The sequence below is a fragment of the Macaca fascicularis genome, chromosome 4 (assembly GCF_037993035.2).
Source record: "Macaca fascicularis isolate 582-1 chromosome 4, T2T-MFA8v1.1".
NCBI lineage: Eukaryota > Metazoa > Chordata > Mammalia > Primates > Cercopithecidae > Macaca > Macaca fascicularis.
This window is the reverse complement of record NC_088378.1, coordinates 117,622,641-117,644,601: the sequence shown is the minus strand read 5'-3', so window position 1 is coordinate 117,644,601 and position 21,961 is coordinate 117,622,641. Positions and strand designations below refer to the sequence as shown.

The 21,961-nt window shown below is 36.7% G+C and overlaps 1 protein-coding gene across 27 annotated transcripts in view; it reads left to right on the top strand.

Moving 5' to 3' along the window:
• Positions 1 to 21,961, top strand: part of MLIP (muscular LMNA interacting protein) — a 258,639-nt gene that overhangs the window by 47,707 nt on the left and 188,971 nt on the right. The window lies entirely within an intron of this gene.

Genomic DNA, 21,961 nt, shown 5'->3' with positions numbered 1-21,961 from the left:
TCAACCCAGATGTGCTGCTTCTAGTTTTCTGGATAAAGTAAAAGACTACGCTTAGGGCTCAGATAGGGCTCAGATTAATTCAGGCTTTTACTCAGTCTTTCACTGAAGAATCTGATGCTCAAAATGTTACTTTGATTTGTCTTTGTGTATATGGATCCCTCAGAACTCCTTGGAATTTAGGTGACTTGCAAAACTCAGGCATTCCTGTGTGCATGCCATAATGCTATTACAATACTACTGCTAATTCTTATTGATACTACTTCTCTATTCTCCAAATTGAGAAATTAATATATGAGGAGGAGAAATATTCAAGTAAATAGGATGTGAATTAAAATTTGATGGCAATTCATAAACTTTTGGAACATGGGGATGAGAAAAGAAATAATCATCTCCAGATTTCTCACTTTATCAAAATAATATAGAAATGAAGGTGCAAAGTCACACAATTCATGAGTGAACAACCCTGGATTCACTAATGAGTGTTGTTCTTAATTCCCTGCTGACCATAATAAATAACAAGATTAGTATTATTGGTATATCTAAAGGCTAGCATTTTTTAAAAATAGTGTTTGGTTATTTAGCTAATGGACATTTAAAGAGAAAAGGAGGGCCATGGAAAATGTCTAACTTTGTCTGTTACTTACTACTTTGGTTTATGAATGGAATAATCACTCTACTGTACTGGCTAAACTTAGTTTCATTTTTACAATGTTTATTTCCTTTCTAGTTCTCAAAATATTTTGAGCCTTGATTGACGGAAAATGAGATCCTTTTCATTCAGCATAGGCACGTAGTGATTGCTCCTAAAGTTTTATCCACAAAAGTAGACGTTTGAGGAAAGATTTTTAAAATAGTAAATTTAATGCTCCTGTATATAATACCTTTAAACTCACTTTATAAATATAGAGAGAGCAGTGGCAAAGTGGAAATGACAAATTACTATGTGTCCCGAGAGATCTTAGATAGCTTCAAGTACTCTCCCTGGAATGTCTAGATACCTTCAGAGCTGCTGAAAGCTATAGTTATCTACTCTACTTTTTAAAGATGACAATATTATGTGTTAAATATATGGCATTCTTGCCAAAATTCTCAAGTGCTTCATTTTTAAATGACATTCCTGTATCCTAGTTATTTTAGCAACGCTTTCTTCATAACAAGTTCAACTGAGATATGAGAAATCTTAGTAGAGAAGTTATTTACCTGTGCTGTAATTTGGCCTTTCACTGTTACAACCAGCATTCCTAAATGTCTCCATGGGGCTAGAGTCAGAGAAAACAGGAAGGAAATCACAGTAGGGTGAGAATGTTCTTTGGCTACATGCTTAGTGATTATGTGTTGAGGTCAGAGTTGTAAGATGTGACTCCCACTGTGCATTCTAACGTGAACCACGCTATCTCATTTATTGTCATTCAGCTAATATATATATCAGTTACATTTAAATATCTTTAGATGAAAATGAAAATCTATGGAATGGGGGTAGGAAACATTTTAAGTCAAGGGTTACATAAATAACAATTGTTCTAATTTCTTATTTTTGGAACTAGATAGATGCAAAACGAAATCGAGAAAAAAAGGTATTTAAATAGGACAATAATTTAGCAGAAAGGGAGTTAGAAAGGATAGAAGGAGGATCCATCACAGTATGAAGATGGAAAACAGACAAATAGAGAAAAAATTATATATATACATTTGATAAAGAAAGAAGATACACAGGCATCAATGCACAGCCCCCAACAATGCCCTAGGGAGAAATCAGATGGAGGGAAATAGGAAAGAGAGATCTTGGGATCTTGATTAGGGACACAACAGAGGTTTCAAGTTTTACTGTTTTTTTTTTTTTTTTCTGAATAATTTTAAATCTGTTTGTGTTTCACATATCTAGTCATAGTTGATACGGACAATGGTAAAAAGCTTGCAAAAGCTTCAAAGGGGTTGAGATATCTAGGAGAAGTGTCTGGAACTCTAGAAACAGTAACCAAAAATTTGTTAATTTCACCCATCTGAGCCATTTTTCTGACTTGCTTTTGCTGTGCAAGTAGAAACACAATTGGCTCAGGAAGGAGATGGAGGCAAGGAAATAGAGATGGCCAAGTTAACTGAGTGACTTTTCTTGAGGACAAGGACCAGATCACAGTAGACAAAACTGTATCAAGAGAAAGCTGAGTGCTAGACTGCACTAACCAGCTGAGTTGTCTTGAGCTGGTTCCTCAAAATGTGAGCTTGTTTCCTTATCAATAAATACAAATAAAACCATGGCTTGCTGGATTGCTTGAAGATTAAATGCACTCGTATATGTCCTTCCCTAGTTGTAAAGTGGATAAAATCAGCAAATAACCACTATTATTGTTATTTCATTGTGCTCAAAGCTTCATGCCAGGCAACAGGCTCTGATCTTTGAAAATTTATATAATTCCAGAAGTAGGACATACAAATTGAATTTAAGTAGTATTGAATAAATGAGACCATTTGTGTATTAAACACTGTGCTAGTGTTGGGATGCAGAAGTGAATATATTACCCATGCCCTCAGGGAGTTTACACTGAAGAATTAGTGTAAACCATGGATGCAACTTGTAATAACATTAACAATGAAGATGTAAAAGACTAAAGAAGAGATCCGAGTATTATAGGGTTTATTAGGAAAATCTCAGCATGGGTGGGAAGATAAAGCAAGGGTTAGTTTAGAAGTCCTATTTTGGTTATAGCTCCAGGATTGCCTAGGGATTTGTGTCAATCCCATTACTTTCTCAAGTTGCTTGTATATATTTTTTAAACCATTGCCTTTTAAAAGACCTTGCTTTGAAATGTACTTATTTTCCATCTACACATTTTAAACATTTCATTTTAGGATATTTCTGAAATCGTTTCCAGCTGACCTGATTTTACATTAGACACCTTCGTGATCAAAAAGGTAATCGCATATGGAAACATACATTCTATTCCTTTACCATCTGAGTGACAGGGCAAAGAGGGACTAGAATAGAGAATCATTTGTTTTCTATATTAGCAGTATGTAGTTTTTTTCTTTTTCCTTTGTAGTGTTTCTTACTTCCAATCCAAACAATATCTATTTCATTACTCCTAAATGAATTGTTCTTCCTAACACATTTTCCATTCACGATGTCCTTATTAGCCCACCCTCAATTTTCACTTTTCCCTGTTTTCAAGTTCTGACAAAGCTTTCTGTAATACATTTTTTGAATTCATCTACTCTGTTTAACTAATGTTTGGGATGTTTTAAGGGCCTTTTGCCAAGTATCTTCTCCACAGTGTATACATAATATGGCCAAGTCAATAGCCATCAAAGCGCCTTTAAAATAAATTGGGCTATTTCCTTATTTACAAACTCAACATCCGAACCCTTTGCTATAATCCCATTTACTTGCCTTCCGTAAAGTGGGGCTCTGTCATTTTCTGTTCCCAGGAGTGTGGGAGGATCAAAGGGAAAGAAGAGAGGTGAGGAACAGGGAATACTGAGGTGGCACTTACTCATCCCCCAACAGAATTCCGCTCTAAGCCTCTTCTGATGCTGGCTTAATTTTAATATCTATTTTTTAATTTTTTAAAATAAAAAAGGAAATTATCCTCAATTATTGAAAAACAAAACATAAGGAAAAAGTCAAGTTTAAGACAGCCTTTTCATATATATTTTGGACAGAGATCAGGTCGAGTGCCTATCACAAAGTGGGCGCGTAGTAAATGTTTGTCAAATAAATCAATTAATGTGCAGGGCTAGAATTAATATGGGTCAAATTGGGCTGGGCGCAATGACTCATGCCTTTAATCCCAGCACTCTGGGAGGCCAAGGCAGGTGGATTACTTGAGGTCAGGAGTTTGAGACGAGCCTGACCAACCTGGTGAAACCCCGTCTCTATTAAAAATACAAAAAAAAAAAAAAAAAAAATTAGCTGGTCATGGTGGCGTACACCTATAATCCCAGCTACTTGGGAGGCTGAGGCAGGAGAATTGCTTGAACCTGGAAGACGGAGGTTGTATGAGCCAAGATCATGCCATAGCTTTCCAGCCTGGACAACAAGAGCAAAACTCTGTCTTAGGAAAAAAAAAAAAGTGAGGGTGGGGTGCGTCAAAGGTCAAATTGTAAGGTCTTTTTCTACTTACCTATATCTCTCAGATCCCCCTTTTCCTCTATTACCTTGTTTCTCTTTTAATCTGAGTACTCCTAATACTCTGCACCAATGTGTGTGTGTTGATAGGGATGGGGAGGATATGTGTACTTTAAAAATTAATTGCTGATAAAATTCCGCTTTAAACTTATTTGTTTTGTAATATTTGCAGAAAACATTTTGGATGTGATAAAAATATTATGAATTTGGCATATTTAACAATGGTGTGCTAATTCTGTACATACGTTTAATTTTCTTGCTTACCCTTTAGGTGTAAATGTACAACGGATAGGCATTAAACAATTTAAAACATTTATTTGGCTTTATCAGGTCAAATATTGTTATGGTAAGTCCAAGGTAGATTCATTCTAAAAAGTCTAAGCTTTAAAAAAATAGACATGATTAGAGGGAGTGGGATGGGGGTAGGCAGAACTAGGTCAGTGGCGTGTGTGTGTGTGTGTGTGTGTGTGTGTGTGTTGGCTTTCTCAGCATGTATAGTAATAAAAATCTTGCTCTAAATTTTATTGCTCAAGGCAGATATTTGTCCTTAGAGAATTCATTGTGTGCTTTTAGAATTCTATGTTGAAGTTAATTGGTACAATCTAAGAGTTAGAAAGGACACTTACGGCTTCAAATTAAATAACTTGTTTTATCAAGAACTTCCAATTAGTGTTTAATTGGAAACAAGTTAAACCTGCTTGAGAAATTATTCTTGTTTGGATTTTTGTTGCTTGAGGTTATAGTATTGATGATCTCTTATTTTCCAACCACTAAAAATTATTGATTTTAGTTTGGAAATAATTCAGATGTGTGGGAATAATTTTGACTTAAATTAAGAGACTGAAAAATGATAGACTCCGTTTAATTTTCATTCCTATGTTTATTTTGTGTGTTTAGCTTCATTCAATCCCCAGGGTCAAGAGTTAACAACAGGTACACATTTATTTGTCACCCAGGGCCTGTGATTAGATTTATTTGATTTTGGGAAGGGAGCATTAGAAGTGTGAAGATTTTCACAGTATTAGACCACTAGCTGTTCATGGTTAAAGGTTTGTCACCCTTTGACTTGCTCCCCTGCACAATCAATGCCTACGATATGCTTATTTAATTTATTGGCACAGTAAAGGAAACTATGTGATACAAGAATCTTGAGACTCAAAGTCTCTTTCAAAAGCCCTTCAAACTTTGGTAACTACAAGAATAAACGTATCTCTTCCACCCCCTAAACACCCCACCACCACCACCGCACCCCTGCCATGGGAATCAAGGTCAGCTTGCAGCCCTGGTATTCTTAAAGGAAATTTATGAGGAAAAATAAGAGTCAGGAACACCTAAGACAAAGAAGTTAATTTACAATTACACTAAGCCAAGTAACTTATCTTCTGCAATTGATAACTTTTGAAGCATTAGGGAGTTAAACTGTATAGATACACCAGATTGTTACTTCTCAGTTTAGGTTTGGAGGACTCTAGAATTAGCAAGCAGCTGCCTATCAGGGGGTCCCCTGTATATAATATATGTATTCACAATATATATGAATATATAATTTATATATTCATCTTCCTTTATATGTATATTAATTGTTCCTAAGACTAATGACATTTTACAAATTTTAGTAGTTGTTAGAATTCTCTTTTTAATGCCCTGGTTTAAGAGTAACCTACCAACATACAACAACAACCACAGAAAACACAAACTGATCTCAAGGCAGAATTTTACAGTTCTCTTAGTTTCCAGTATTAGACTCGTGATTTTTAATGGAGACAATGTTAAATGTGATTGATTGGCTCTTCGTTTAGATTATTGGTCTAAATCCTAGCTCTGTTAGAACAAAGTCGTAAAATCCTGGACAATAAACTTCTTTGTCCCTTGGTTTTCTTATCTGAATGGAGACAGAGCTGTACCTTCATCATAGGTAGGCTGTGTGGCTAAAATCAACTGATCCATGCTAAACATCCAGAACGGTACCTGATAAATTCTTATGTGTTTCCTATTGTTATTAGGACTAAATTGTAAAGAATTATCGTTTCTGATTACATTGAAGCCACCTCTAATTAAACAGAATCAAGGAAGAATAGAGTTCTCATTCTTTTAAGAAGGATTTAGATGGATATTCGAAGATATTACTAACTATGTAAAGGGATTTGCACCAAGGATAAATGTTAACTACATCATTATTTCTTTCCAAGGAAAAGCAATTACAAAAGTCTTAAACAACAGCACAAGGGCATTTGAGAAAATGCAAGGAAAAATATACCAGTGAGATTTATGAATAATTCTGAATGAGGTTATGACATCTCCTCTAAGGAAGACCCTTGCCTCTCTGGGATGCTTCAGGCAGGTCAATCTTAGCATCTGAAGTGGTTGGGTGGATTTTGGTGCCCTCTACTCTCTTGTGTTTCCAGCTATTTTTCCCATGCTCTACCCCATTCCTCTCTGGAACATCACCCCAGGCCACCTCTGACTTTCCTAGTCAATACAAACTTTCATTCACCTCTCCATGTCCTTATATCAAACTTTCGGTGAATTGGATAGTTTTTACTTATTTAATAATCTTTTCAATAGCATAAAATGGGTTTCTGACTCTGTTAACTATATGTAGTCTTTTTTTGACAAATGCTTCCAGTTTTCATACATAATAAATTATATGTTTATACATCAAATACATAAAAATGTATATATAATTTTGTATTTTATTTTGCCCACTCAATATTATTTTACATATCCTTTTTACATTTATCTTAGGTATAGAATCATAACCAAATTTCTGCTTAAATCTCATTTAATGATTTTTCTATTGACAATTTGAACTGTTTTTGTTTTTTCCTTTAAACTGCTGTTATGAATGTTCATTAAAAAGAATTTCAAATTATTTACTTGGAATAAATTTCAAAATTTGAATTACTAGGTCAAAGACTTAAACATTTCTATGTATCAGAATGCACATGAGCATGCATGTGCACACACACAGCCAGGTGTCCTTCTCAAAATAATAAACACATTTTTATTTCTATCAGCATTAAACATGTTATTTATTTGGCTCATAAAACCCTCATTATCCTAATTCCTGAGGCTTTAGGAAACACAAAATTTGACTAAAGTAACTCAAATTGATGTGTAAATAGCAGATGGACTTTTGCTTCCTCATTTGGGAAAGAAATTCTAAGCAGTGTGTGTGCGCGCGCGCGTGTTTATGCAGAACCGTCTGAATATTTGGGGCAAGTGAACTTCTGGTATTTAGATTGCTCTGTATACTGACTGAGGGAAGGTAATAGACGTTACTCTCAGCATTATATTATAATGAGAAATAGATTGGTTTCACAGGTGAGTTGTTACTTCTGCAAACATTATGTACAAGATACTGAGTCAGGTGCTGTGGGAAGCTACGGGGATATATAAACCACATTCACAGCCCTCAATGCCATTCCAGTCAAGTAAAGAAGATAACACATGACCACAAATCAATGAAATATTAACTAAGAAGTGATGTTTTGTCCAAAAAAACATGGGAGTTAAGTAAAAAAAGAGATTACTTTGATGAAGTAAGGATTTAGTTTAAACCAAAATATTCAACATGGGTGATATCCAGAGGGAAAAAAAATCTACTTTCATTCCCATTTTGAGGCCATGACAGTTATTTCTAAACTAAATTACCCAAACTTTTCTGCCTTTATCAGTGGCATTGACACATGAAAGTATTCGAGAAACCTTATGAAATTCCAACATCTGTGTGGAAAACAAATACACTGTAATTTACTGAAGGCATTTATTTATCAAGGCATAGTCTCTTTTGGGGGTTAATGGGAGAAGTATCATGAATTTTAAAATTCATGAGTTGGCATTTGATCTTTAGCATGACATTAAGATTAATTCAGTATATTGTATGTATTCACAAATGAATTAATCAAATATACTGAAATTGATAAAAAGAAGACAGAAACTGACTTTGACATACTGTTTGATAGTTGCCATTAATTAAATGCCCAACAAGTTCAACAAAATACACCGTTAGGCAGAAATAAAACAAAGGGGAAAATCCAAAATTGGCACTTTATTTTTTTCTTTTAGAACTGTCCCTAATTAACCTTCCATGGCTTCTGTAGAATCCTTAATGTAGCAGATTACTTAGAAATAGAAATAAAAGTTTCACTTCTTTAGAATTATCACCTTATTCTAATTCACACTTTAAATTTGGTCACTTTCTCCAAGTTAAGGCTAAATTTTACTGCTCTCTTCTAAACAGACAACCAGCATTTTGAGATTCTCTTAGGTTGAAGGGCACATGGCCTGAAGTGAATTCTGTATTTTAATATTCACAGCACAAAGGCAGGAAAGTTAAAAGCTTTCTTCTGTGTACACATTGAACACTTGTAGGTGGAGACTGAGGAAATCCAGGATGCCACAAAACTCACTGTAGTAATCAGTTTAGAGTGCAAGTGATGGGAGTCAAGCTTTATATACTTAAGGCTAAAGCAGTATTTACTGACCTACACATCAAGACGCGATTGAAAATCCAAGTCTCAGCCGAGCTAGGGATGCACAAACCCTCTGGAATATCTGAAGTCGGGGTTTATACTGGCCAGGTTCTCCTCTGGGTACCCATCGCTAGTTCTTTCTTCATGTCAGCTCCCTTCCTTCCTTCCCCTCTCTCTTTCTCTCTCTCTCCCTCCCCTCCCTCCCTCCTTCCTCTACCCTCCCTTCCTCTCCTCTCCCCTCCCCTACCCTCCCCTGACCTCCCCTCCCCTCTTCTCCTTTCTTTTTGACTGAGTCTCCTTCCATCACCCAGGCTGGAGTACAGTGGCGTGATCTCGGCTTATTGCAACCTCCGCCTCCTGAGTTTAAGTGAGTCTCCTGCCTCAGCCTCCTGAGTAGCTGGGATTACAGGAAACTGCCACCATGCCCAGCTAATTTTTGTATTTTTAGTAGAGATGGGGTTTCACCATATTGGCTAGGCTGGTCTCGAACTCCTGACCTCAAGTGACCTTGGCCTCCCAAAGTTCTGTCATTACAGGTGAGCCACTGCACCCCACCCAGCTTCTTTCTTTCTGACTGAAAAATATGGTTGTCATATGGCTGACAACAGACCACTAGTGGCTCTTAGATTTTATATTTTAACACCCTGCCATCAAAGGAGGATGGATTTCAACAATCCATTCCCTAATTTAAGAAATCCAGAAAAAAATTTCTTGTTAGTCTAGCTTAGGTCAGAAGTTAATACTTTAATATGGACTAAGAAAATAATGGAGTACTTTCTGTCAGACACTTTAAACAGCAGTCTTAAACACTGTGAATGTATTTTTAACCTTGTTTCCCATGACAACTTATGAAATGGGATTTATATAATTTTCATTTGATAGATGATATATTTGAGACTTAAAGAGTTAGGTAACTTGCCCCTTCACCAGCTAGCTAGTCAATTTCAGAGCCAGGACTTTGATCCAGGATTTGATTCTGGGTCTGGCTTTTTCCAGAGCTCTGCTATCCTCCACTGTCTATCTCTGTGATTAACCTTGTCTGGGCCGTGTGTGCTCTAATTCATTGTCAGGTGGTGTAGTTATGAACGACATGCCAACTCTGAGAAGTCAGATAGAGAAACATTCTAGGAAAAAGGACAGTTTTACAGATGTGCTCTACATTCGTACTATCACCCACAGCTAGTGCTGATTGCCTTGACTAGTACGGGGATACATCTGCAGGTCACTTTATTCATGTTCAATGGTGTTCCATGTGTTTTAAGAATCTGTGCTGTGTCTCCACGTCTGCAATCCATGGTTGCAACTTCACTTTAAATTTATTGGATTTTTATACTAGTTTATTCATTTATTTGTTAGATCTAGGAGATGTATTTGTCTCGAGATAATTTCAGTATTATTCAGAGAATGGCATGCTTTTCCTCCCAATAAAATGAATGAATCTTTCTCATTAGAATGTGTACAGGTAACAAATTAAAACAAGTACATTAACATATACATGTTCTGCTGAAGACCCTTACAGTTGCTTGATGGAAATAATGCTTCTTATTTCAAAATTTAACTACAGTCTTCCTTTGACATTCAAGGGGGATTGGTTTCAGTACCTCTTGCAGATACCAAAATCTGAGGATGTTCAAGTCCCTGATATAAAATGGTGTAGTATTGACATATAATCTATGCATATCCTCCCATATCCATTAAGTTATCTCTAGATTACTTATAATGCCTAATACAATGTGCTATATAAAGAATTGTTATACGGTATTGTTTAGGAAATAATAACAAGAAAAAAAGGCAATGCAGACACATCTTTTTTCTGAATATTTTTGATCTGTAGTTTGTTGAATCCAAGGATGCAGAACTCATCTATATGGAGGGCCAACTTCACTCAAAAATTTAAGGAAAAAATGTTTCTTTAAAAAACACTCAAATCAGCTGTATTTTAAATTTGAGCATGATAGATTGAATCACAAGACAAGCTTTAACTATTTTTGTTTCTCTCTGGTACTATAAAGTTTTGTCAATGTAATTCTTTGGAAAGTTATAGGAAAAACAACCTGGAGAAATATGGAGTGGTTAAGTTCAAAAGTGATTCCTTTTGGCTCACTAAACAATCTTTTTTGCTAAGGGTTTTAAAATTTTTGTTACAGTGTGTCTGCTGTATAGTTTCTCACTTTCTTGCATTTTTCCCCTTCTCTGTTACTTTTAGGGGTAAAGCACACCAAATAATTATTCATTCTCTGTCCTGTTAAGTGTTAAACGTGGGCCATTCCTGGTACCCATGCACAACTGCTTTACTGTTTACTGTGACAGCTGTCCATAAGTCAGTCTTTCTGCCTCGCTCATCATTTTTGTTATTCTCCTTCAATTTTCAAAGAGCCTTGGAATCGTGATGGTCTAGCACAGTTTGATATGATGTTAGATATTTTTGTATTTTTATTTCCCCACCTCCCCCCATGATTAATATCCCAGATAATGGATTGGTAACAATCCAGTGCTTTAAGCATGGATTCTCTGCTTACATTTTAGCCACAGAAACATACTAGTATATCCAGTCAATGATTTCCAAACTGATAGCTCATGTAATGTGCCTCTAGAACCATGTCTCTGTTTCTGTTTCTGGAAAAGGCAAGGCATGTCAAATTTATTACATGCAAAATTTGCCTTCCAACCTCGTGGAAACTTTTTCACAGGTAAAATGGTATCCTGGGATTTTTTTTTGGTTGCCTGGTCAAAGAGAAAATAAACGTTATAAGTTAACTCATTATATAAGGTGAGGATTCTTTATCTTTTTTGAGTCATGCACTCTTTTGGCAGTTTGAGGGGTCTATGGTCTTCTTTTTAGCATATTGTTTTTATGTGCATAGTACAAGATTCAGAAATAGTTCTAAGAACCATTGAAAGTTCAAAGCAGTGGTGAGAACAAGTGATATTTTGCTATATATGCAACACTTGTAATGTAAAATATTTATGATTTTTGTAGGTGTCAATGTCACAGATAGTGCTAATTCTATAGTGGTTGATTGATTACATTCGTAACTGAAAGAAATGTTAAATTCCAGTTAGAGATTAATAAAAACAAAACATAATATATTTCCCATCATGGACCCATTGAATGCTCTTCATAGACCCCTTAGATAGAATTAAGATGAACACTTCAGATAGAGTTAAGAACCACGTCTATATAATGTAGGTACTTAATGTATTGATTCTCTCCTACGTATTTGCATTTTTAAAAAGATCTTCAGGAGGAGAGAAATGGTTACTTAAAATAATAAATTTATAATAATAAAATATCAAGTACTATATGGTCTTCTATTATGATGATGTATCTGCTTTGCATGCATCTGCTTTGCTGTAACAATGGTATATGTTTTAATGAACAAGACAAACTTGAATATGCATGAATGCTGTTTCTATCAAAGTTATCTTCATAGGCTATATTCATATTTCATTGTATTGCTAATTTCAAAAACTTCCTAGAGAAGAATTCTTTCTCTATTTTTTTATAGCTAGCATCCTAATCTTTTGAGTCACTTGAGATTTATGATAAATCATTGTTTTTCAATAGTGGATTTTATTTTTAGAAAGAGCTAAAAGTAATATTGAGTTAACCTGTTTAGGGTTTATTTTAAAGGTATAAATTTAAGGCAATGGAACCAATTTTCTTAAAAATATAAATGATTTTAAAGTTAATTCAAAGAGAGAAGTTTCAAAAATACTTTGAAGGATAGCAGAAACATTAAGTAAACATACAGACTGTCCCTGGTAACATCTTTGGAGGTAATATTCATATAAATATATGTTTGTTTTAAAAAAATCTGACTTCATGAGCCATGTCTTGTAATTTTGGAACTGCCCCTATAAAATTCATAAAATCTGTCAAGAAAAAAGAGAGAGAAATGAAAATAAACCAAGCTTACTGCACATGAGACATTAGTCATGAAGTCAGCTTGCTCTCTGACCTGCTTCTTCGTAGTTCTTTGGTGCCTATTGCCTCACAATCATGTAGACCCTGTTACAGAATTATAGTTCCCCTTAACTGTTCCACAGGTAACAGCTTGAACATTATAAAACATTAAGTTTTCCCTGTGATCATTTCAGAGAAATGGATCATCCTGATGTTTACCAGAGCAATAGGCTTTAGGGGCGAAAGGGTCTTGCATACTGATGCAACTACTAATTCCAGCTGATTTCAGTGACCCCCACTGATACCAGCCGATCTAAAAGACCCCACCGACTCAGCTGGTCTGAAGGACCCCATGAGGAACTGACTCATCAAAAAATGCAGTTTTCACATCCTGATGATTTCATCCCCCTTTCCCTGACCAATCAATGACCCCAATTTTCCAGCCCCTCATGCTCCAAAAACCTTTTAAAAACCCTCCCTAGAACTTCTTTTCCCCAGAGGAGATAGATTTGAGGATCTCCTTCCATCTCCTCACTTGGTGCTTTGCAATCATTAACACTTTCCCTGCTGCATTTCTGCTGTCTTAGGGTAATGGGTCTGTCACTGGGCAGTGGGCATACAAACCTGTTGGTCCTATAACAATTTGGAGATAGAGGAATCCTCCCACTGAACTTGGAAATCCCATGATTCAGGCATCTGTCTTCTCTGTTTCAGAGTGACACTATTATAGTTCTGGCTCCTGTAGAGTCTGCCATATTCTGAGTGAAATGAGGCACTGCTTATGGTAATGCTCATTAATATTAGTAATAGTATTCCGGAGTTTCCCAAGATTCTGCTGCTTGAAGCTTACTGTGATTTACATTGAGTTGCCACTGTGATATCATTAAGCAGAGTAGAAACATCAAGTCTTGTCTGAGTCTGTTATCAGAAAGAATCCTGCTATCCTTCCTTCTGTGAATATTTTGTGTAAATGTATTGAGTGATTGATGAACCAAAGCTCTTCAAATTTCATTCTTCCCTGCTTACAAATGCCTGAGGAATAAATGGCCTACAGATGCAAAGAGATACTTTTCAAGCATTCCTTTTTTCTTCTTCTGCCTCAGGGACTGTTGTTGACTTTGTCAGCTTCTTGTGGGAAGCAGTAGATTTGAAATCCCTGGAGACTTTTGCCACCTCCTTCCCTCAACATTGCTCCATGTGATCAGAAGTGCTGTGGCAGCAGTCCTCACTCACCCTTTTCTGTCTGATGGGACCCATTCCCTGCAACTCCTCCCGTGAAGTTTTGCCCAACTTTCAAACTCTGTCCTTCCCTGCCAGTGGGGTTGGCCTGAAAGTGGGAGTAGGAGTGCTGGGGGGTGCAACTTGGAGTTCCTTTTTGCAGTTGCAAGCTGATTCTTCCTATACCTCGACCACCTTTTTGTATCAGCTTTCAGGTTTTCATAGTTAACTTTTCTGAAAGGACATTCCATTAGGATACCTATTAAATAGTATTCTTAGTATGATTGCACTAAGTTTATAAGTTGAATTGGCTTTGTGAATTAGACTGAGAATTTTAATACATTCATTTAGTCTATTATGGAAAAACAACAACAAAGTATTTTGCAAATAAACTTTTAGTTTCCACAAGTAGAGAATTGCTGTGATTCACTTTTATCAGTTAGTCCTAAACACATGTATTTTCATCGATTTTTGTAAACTAGATCACCCAAGTTTATGGATCTTAGAACAGTGTTTGTCATATTTTAGAATGTCCTAAAAGCTTGTTAAAACATGGTCTCCTGAGCCCCATCTCCAGAGTTTCCGATTTAGTAAGTCTGGGGTGAGGCCTGAGAATCTGCATTTCTAACGCATTCTCAGGTGACACCATGCTGCTGATTCAGAAAGACACTTTGAGAACCACTAGCTTAGAGGACAGCTCCCAAGTCTCAAATTACTATGAATCTTTGCAATTCTTAACATAACTGAAATCTCAAATTTTCAAGAGAATGTGAAATTTAAACTCCTCTTGCAAAGACATAACTAAATGAAGGTATATCCACATTCAGTTCACTTGTTATATTTAATTACTTATTTTCAAGGCTTATCAGATCAGGTATTAACTCCACAATTTAAAATAAAAAATCGTTGCAAGCAGCAATGGGCTAGTATTCATGAATTCACATTTTTAATCTGTGCTAAACCAATGTAAATTTTACTTTTTTGAGATTGATTTACCTTACAGTGATTTCTTTTGCTTTCCAGCCGCATTTTGTTGGGTAATGTTTTTCAACAGTTTTAAAAGCGAAATATCTACCACGTTCGTTATCTTTTTAGTTTGAAATGATGTGTTTTTTTCCGAAGCACTATTGATAAATGGCTCCCAGTATGTTCCTGTTGTGATAGGGAGAAATATGTAATTGATTTTATAGCACTTCTGAGTGCTCAGCCCTGGAACCTGCCTACACCTTGCAGATGTGTGAATTGAATTGGAATGGGGAAATTCTGTTGCTAATCACTACAAGCCTCCAGACTTGGTGTGGGAGGTGAGTGAGCATGGGATTGCTTTTCTTTTCTTGAGAAAAAATAAAATTAACGAGATGTTTTTTTTTTTTTCTGTTGGCTCTCATATTCTCCTTTTAAAAAACGAAGATCTTTTGATTACAGTGCAAGTATCTTAGTTCCATTGTCTTCCTGAAAGATCAATAACTGATATTTTATGGTAAGAAGATCAGAAAATAAGTGAAAATAGCTGGGGTTTGGCTTAATTTATGCAAATTAATGGGTGTATCTTCTTGTGTTTAACACTGGAAACGACTGCATGCTACAAAGTATTCACACAGCTGCTGAGTCTGAGTGGCATCAAAAATGAGGCCAACCATGGGGACACCAGTCTTGAGTTCAAAGCCCAACTGTGTCATCCGTTAGTTATGCTAACCTGGGCAAACATTCAGTTTTGCTGCCTTTAAAATGGGGGAAAATATGGAGCCTGAATGTCTGTGAGGGATTAGAAACACTAGATGTGAAACACCTGGTACACTGAAAGCAGTCAATAAAGGGAAGTGATAGGGACAGAAATTCTTAAATTGGCTAATAAATTCCAAATTTTCTAACTTCTTCATTTGCAAAAGAACAGCTGCTGCATTTATCTGAGAAAAAAAAGTCCTGGCTGGGCACAGTGGTTCACACCTGTAATCCCAGCACTGTGGGAGGCCGAGGCAAGCGGATCACCTGAGGTCGGGAGTTCAAGACCAGCCTGACCAACATGGAGAAACCCCAGCTCTACTAAAAATACAAGATTAGCATGGCATGGTGGCGCATTCCTGTCATCTCAGCTACTTAGGAGGATGAGGCAGGAGAATCGCTTGAACCTGGGAGGCAGAGGTTGTGGTGAGCCAAGATCGTGCCATTGCACCCCAGCCTGAGCAACAAGAGCAAAACTCCATCTCAAAAAAAAAAAAAAAAAAAAAAAAAAAAAAAAAAAAATCCTAAAACCCTGAATAATAATCAGGGAAATGCCTATGTGCTTCTTGCTGAATTTTTATTCAAGGTGATTTATGGTTATTTGTCCTTGCTTTTCTCTACAGTGTCTAGGTGGATTTGTGATTGGTTAGTTGAATTTTCATAACCCCATCAGAACTTTTACCGATTTGATCAAATTCTTCAAGGCAACTTTTAATTATGCAGTAATTATAAATAGCATTGTTAATATGAGTCTATCAAATATTGAAAATCCCTACCAACGTTGCCAAACACATAGCATTTACTCGATAGATATCAATGCTTAACAATAGATATTAGTGCTTATTGTTAGTAACTGTATTATTTAGAGATTCTGTCATACATGCTTCCAGACTGTAAATGTTTTAAAAAAGTCAAAGTGCTATTTTTTCTAACTACCATTTCTATCGGTCTGTAGTCAGGATGCAAGTTCAGATATCAGCTCAGAGATATCTCACAAAGAACAGTTTCCTCTTTTATTCCATATGGCCTCCTGGTCTCTCAGGTCACCAAGGTAGTTTTCCCGGTGATTAGGTTCCCAGCACCAAAGCTGCTATCTCCAAGAAACTTCTCTCATCTGCCAGGTGACACCCTCAGAGGTCAGTTCAAAACCAATCTAAGACTTCCAGTTTTGACTCAAGTTTTGCTACACTTAATAGAGGGTGTTGAATATGTATGTTTCATCATTACAGGACCATTTTATTTATGTTTGACAAATAGTACAAAAAGCATGAAGGAGTTAAATTGGATTAACACTGTTGTTCAATATTAGGGTGAATTATTTCATTGCCTTTTAACCTACTAAAGCCTATTGCTCTGGTAAGCATCAGGATGATATGTTTTTCTGAAATGATCAAATAATCTCTCTGGAGAAACAATTGCCTGTCTCTGCAACTTCCAATCCTCTCCTTCCCCACGAGCCTAAAATCAATAGATGTGCCAAGGAGTGGGTCAGGATGAGGAAACCTAAGGCCCTTTATCATAATCTCTATTAACCTTCCCAAAGCCACTCCAAAGAAGCATACATCTAACTAAAAGTCATGCTGATTGTGCAAATATTGGCAATGTGTAGACCATGTGTAGACCCAATTCAAACCAGACTGATATCTCTGGGCTCTGTCTACACAGAGTCACATTTGGTATCTTCATTGCTCCTCCTTCCACAACTGTATTGCAGAAGACTCTGGACCTATAATTTGGAAAGGCTATTGGACCTGTTTCTGAAGGAAAGTGCATGTAGGCCATTGCAAGTGGGGTTTAATTAATGGAAATGCAACATAATGCTCACATTTTCTAAGATGAGGCATGTCTGTAGCCACCGTTTGCAGAATTTCCTCTTGGAAAGAGAGAGCAGCCTAATAGATTGCTCTGGGTGGCTTCTTCCAGGCTTCAAGGAAGACATTTTGCATAGCGTTGTGGAGGCATCACCAAAATCGAAGCCTGAATACAATTTTATCCAAATAGCCTTGCATGAAAAATATTCATCTCCTGTATTCCCACGGTGAAAATACATCAGCTGATCACGGGGACTGGTTGGTATTATTTCTAGGCTTGATTTAGGTCAGTGTTTTCTAGGGGTGAGGGTGAGATTTGCCAGAGGCTAGAACTTTAAAGGGTTTTTGCTTTTAAAAAGAAAAAAAGAGAAAGAAATCAAAATGGATTTGGGTCATTAACCTGATTCTTACAGCAACTGGATAACTATTTCCTTTTTCTAGTCCAGGAGCAAAGGACTAGGGTAAATGATCCACTGAGAACGTCTTGTGTTACGATCAATACTGAGGGAGTCTCTTTCATCAAATTTACTTTGCCTGTTGCTTTGCCAGATATTTTTAGTTCTGCAGTGTTTTAGACTTTATATCTCTCTGCTATACAAAACCGAAGTAATCAAGGCTGCCATAATATCTGAAAAATATGTAGATCAGCCTAGGGGAGTAATCAGTCCCCTTGACTGTTGGTAAATGTCTATTTAAAGCAAAGTTGACAAATCTTTTGTGTAAAGAGTCAAATAGTCAATATTTTAGGTTTTCTTGGCTACAACTACCCAACCTTGCCTTTATAGCAAAAGACAACAGGTAAATGGAAGGATATGGCTGTTTTCCAATAAAACTTCATTTAAAAAAAAAATAGGTGGCAGACCAGCATTGGTCTGTGCATCTTAGTTACAGACTTCTGATTTAGACCATTACTGGCAAATCTATGAAAAACAGACTACATTCAAAGCTTTAATATTCAAAATAATTACACATAATTATTATTAATAGTTACACCTAATATGTGTTTCAAGATAATTTGCTTGAAAAACATACCAAACTCACTTTTTTCTTTAAAAAATTAAACAGAGCAGGGGGCTTTAACTGCACCCTCTGTAGAAGTTGTAAACTCTGTATCTTATTAACATAAAAAAGAGGCAGATGCCATGTGTCAGTGTGTACTGGGATTGATAGCTGCATAAACTTAAAGCATCAGTTGGTCTTGGCATACCATTTATAAAGTTTGCAAGCAAGCAAATTCTTTAAGAAGCAGATGATAAAGCTCAGTCAAGAGCACTTACCTTCAAAATACATGGCTCAAGATGCGTGTTTTCTCGCCAGACATATAGTTGAATTATTTAAACTATTATTGGGGATTATGGAGCATTTTTCATGGATGAGAAAATAGCTTTACATGCAGGTCAAAATTAAGTTTCTATATCTAGATACTACTTTGCTGTGGTTCAGGTTGTTCTCATTTTCACTCAGCAATTTAACAGAAAAATGAAATGATGACCTGAATAGGTTGTATGCCCACAAGACCTACTGTCATTTTGGTAGAAATGTTTCAACTGGCCCAATTTACCTCCCTTGATGGGCAGGAGGTTCACCTACTGCTTCTTACTGTCATCGATTAGGTTAACAGTGTTTGAAAATGGATTTGTGATCAGTTCATTTTCTCTAATTTCTACCTAAAATTTTATGTTTATAAAATATCACACAGGCAGTAATAGCTTAAGCAGTTCTCTAGCACTTGCTTAGAGTTTAGAAACAGGCATAGAAAGAGTAATGTCAGCAGCCAGGCATGGTGACTCATGCTTGTAATCCCCTCACTTTGGGAGGCTGAAGCAGGCAAGATCACTTGAGCCTGGGAGCTTGAGACCAGCCTGGGCAATGTAGTGAAACCCCATCTCTACAAAAAATTAGCTGGGCGTGGTTGTGCATAACTGTAGTCTCAGCTACTCGAGAGGTTGAGGTGAGCAGACTGCTTCAGTCCGAGGCTGCTGTGAGCCTGTGAGCCATGATTGCACCACTGCATGCCAGCCTGGGCAACAGAGAGAGACCCTGTCTCAAAAAAGAAAAAAACGTTGCCAGATTTAGCTAACAAAAATATAGGAGGAACAATGGACTAAATCTGAATTTCAGATATACAACAAATAATTTTCTTTTCTTTTCTTTCTTTCTTTCTTTCTTTTTTTTTTTTTTTTTGAGACGGAGTCTCTCTCTTGTCACCCAAGCTGGAGTGCAGTGGTGTGATCTCAGCTCACTGCAACCTCCGTCTCCTGGGTTCAAGCAATTCTCCTACCTCTGCCTCCCAAATAGCTGGGATTACAGGTGCCTGCCACCACACACAGCTAATTTTTGCATTTTTAGTAGAGACGGGGTTTCACCACGTTGGCCAGGCTGGTATCGAACTCCTGACCTCGTGATCACCTGCCTCGGCCTCCCAAAGTGCTGGTATTACAGGTGTGAACCACTGCGCCCGGCCCGACAAATAATTTTCTAGTGTTAAGTATGTTGCACAAAATATTTGGGACATACCTATACTAAATAAATATCCTAAATATTTGAAGGGACAATTACACTAAAAACTTATTTGGTGTTTTTCTGAAATTAAAATTTAATGAGGCATCCTAATATACTGAAGCAGGATCTAGGAAATGGAGTTTTCACTATATATTATATTTTCTATCAGGTATGATGAAAATTAAAAAATGCAAGTACTTCAGTTAGACAATCTTCATGGGCGAATCTGTTTAGGTTGAGTACCTACTCCTATGCCATGTCATTAGCTGGGTGAGATTTGGCTTAAGCAGGTAAAGCACCTCTAATGCAAGCATGGGAAGGATACGGTTGCCGTAGGGGTATGTTTTCTTAATTTAAGATGGGTAGGAAACATTTAAAATGATGGCTTGAGCTCATTCTCTATTTTAATAATGAATTTGCTTTTATTCTTTCCCTCTGAGTTTTATAGTGTATTATTTGGAAGTTATAAAAGAAACAAAGATGCTAATACTCATATGTTCATTATCCAGAGCAAACCATTGTAAACATTTTGCTGTTTATTGATCCAGGCTTTCACATATATAAGTAGGGCACATCAGATGTCTTGATTATTCTAAATCACTTTACCTCTGATATGTCATCTTTACCTTTAATTTCCAGATTAATGAGCTTGATTCCTTTCCCCCCACCATATTGTGGGAGTCCATGGCTGCCAGAATGGTTAAAAAGATTCACTGAAAGCAATAGTATCCTCAGCGTGGTATCATCTCTTGCTCCCCATTCCTCCTTTAATGGATCCTCCATCATCCCTGTATTTGTCCTGCCTCCTCTTTTATGTTATCTAATCTTATAGCATCAGTTGTCCCTCTTACTGCCTTCCTCCAACGACCGCTACACAAAACTGTCCTACAGAGTTGACTTTTACTGGAGGTTAGAAAGTTAGTGGAGGTGGACTACAGCATAGCACAGGATGGGAAGGAGCTGAATATGGAGTGCCAGGCATCCTGTTCTTAGAAATTCCTCTGGCATCATCAGCAGTGGGGCTTTTTCACCTGGGCTCTGGCCAGTTTCCATGCTGTAATTTACCAAACCTGATACTCCTTCCCCAGAACCTTTCCACTGGGTCCCTCCTCTCCTCATTTGAGAGTCCTGACAAACTGTTTCTTGGTTGCCTTTGCTTCCCTTACCTCCTCTGGACTCTAAACCTGCAAATGTACATTACTGTATTATTCAGAGCTGTAGACACCTTGTTTAACCCCCTCCCCTGTGCTGGACTTTCCCAGGAGTCTTATACTTTCTCAAACAAAAAAATTATATGTTTATATAAACATACAGACTCCATCTTCACCCCCCACCCCAGTTTTAGAGACCCCTAAACCTCTCTCATCACAGAAAATGAGGTTGACAACTGATCAGACCTCACTAATTTTATACTGTAAAACGCTTTTTGAATGTGCATGTCCTTTTTTTACAATAATTTCACTTTCTATTTAATATCAATGGGCTAAGCTTCAAAAAATAATTGTAAATGATCGTATTCAATATTATACAGTGATAGTTTTACACTTACATATAACTAAACCCATGTGATAAAAAGACATACACGTTTTTTGTCTGAGAAAACATATTTTTATATATAAAATTGTTACATATGTAAATTTATTTCTATAAAATACATACATTTATATAAGTAATTTATATAAAGATGTGTATTTAATATTTAATCTATAAAACAGACTATATAAATGTTATATGTCTGTGTGTATATATGTATATACATCTATATAAAAACCAACTACCCAAGGGGCCAGAGGAAACTTTTCAAGTATAGTTATTTTTTTAAACTTGAGCCAAATTATTGGGCAAGAATATCTTCATCACCCATTATCTCTGTGGGTGAAAGATTTATTCTCCTCTTTCATGTCCCCTTCCCCTCACCATCCTCACCCTGATCTCACAGAATTTTTTTTAATAAACTGTATTTCAGCTCTAAGATTCATGATTTTATGATTCTGCCTAAGTGCCCTTCAAGACTCAAGCCGAGGACTGTTTTATTTTATTGTTTTATTTTTCAGATCAGCCTTCTCACCTTCTCATCTGGCCCCAGTACCCTCTGACCCTGATGCGTCACTCTGCACCCCTCTAGTTTATTCACTAGTCTCTCTGGGAAATTCCTGGCACCATCCTGGGGGAGGTGTTACCTTCACAATCCTAAAATACCCGC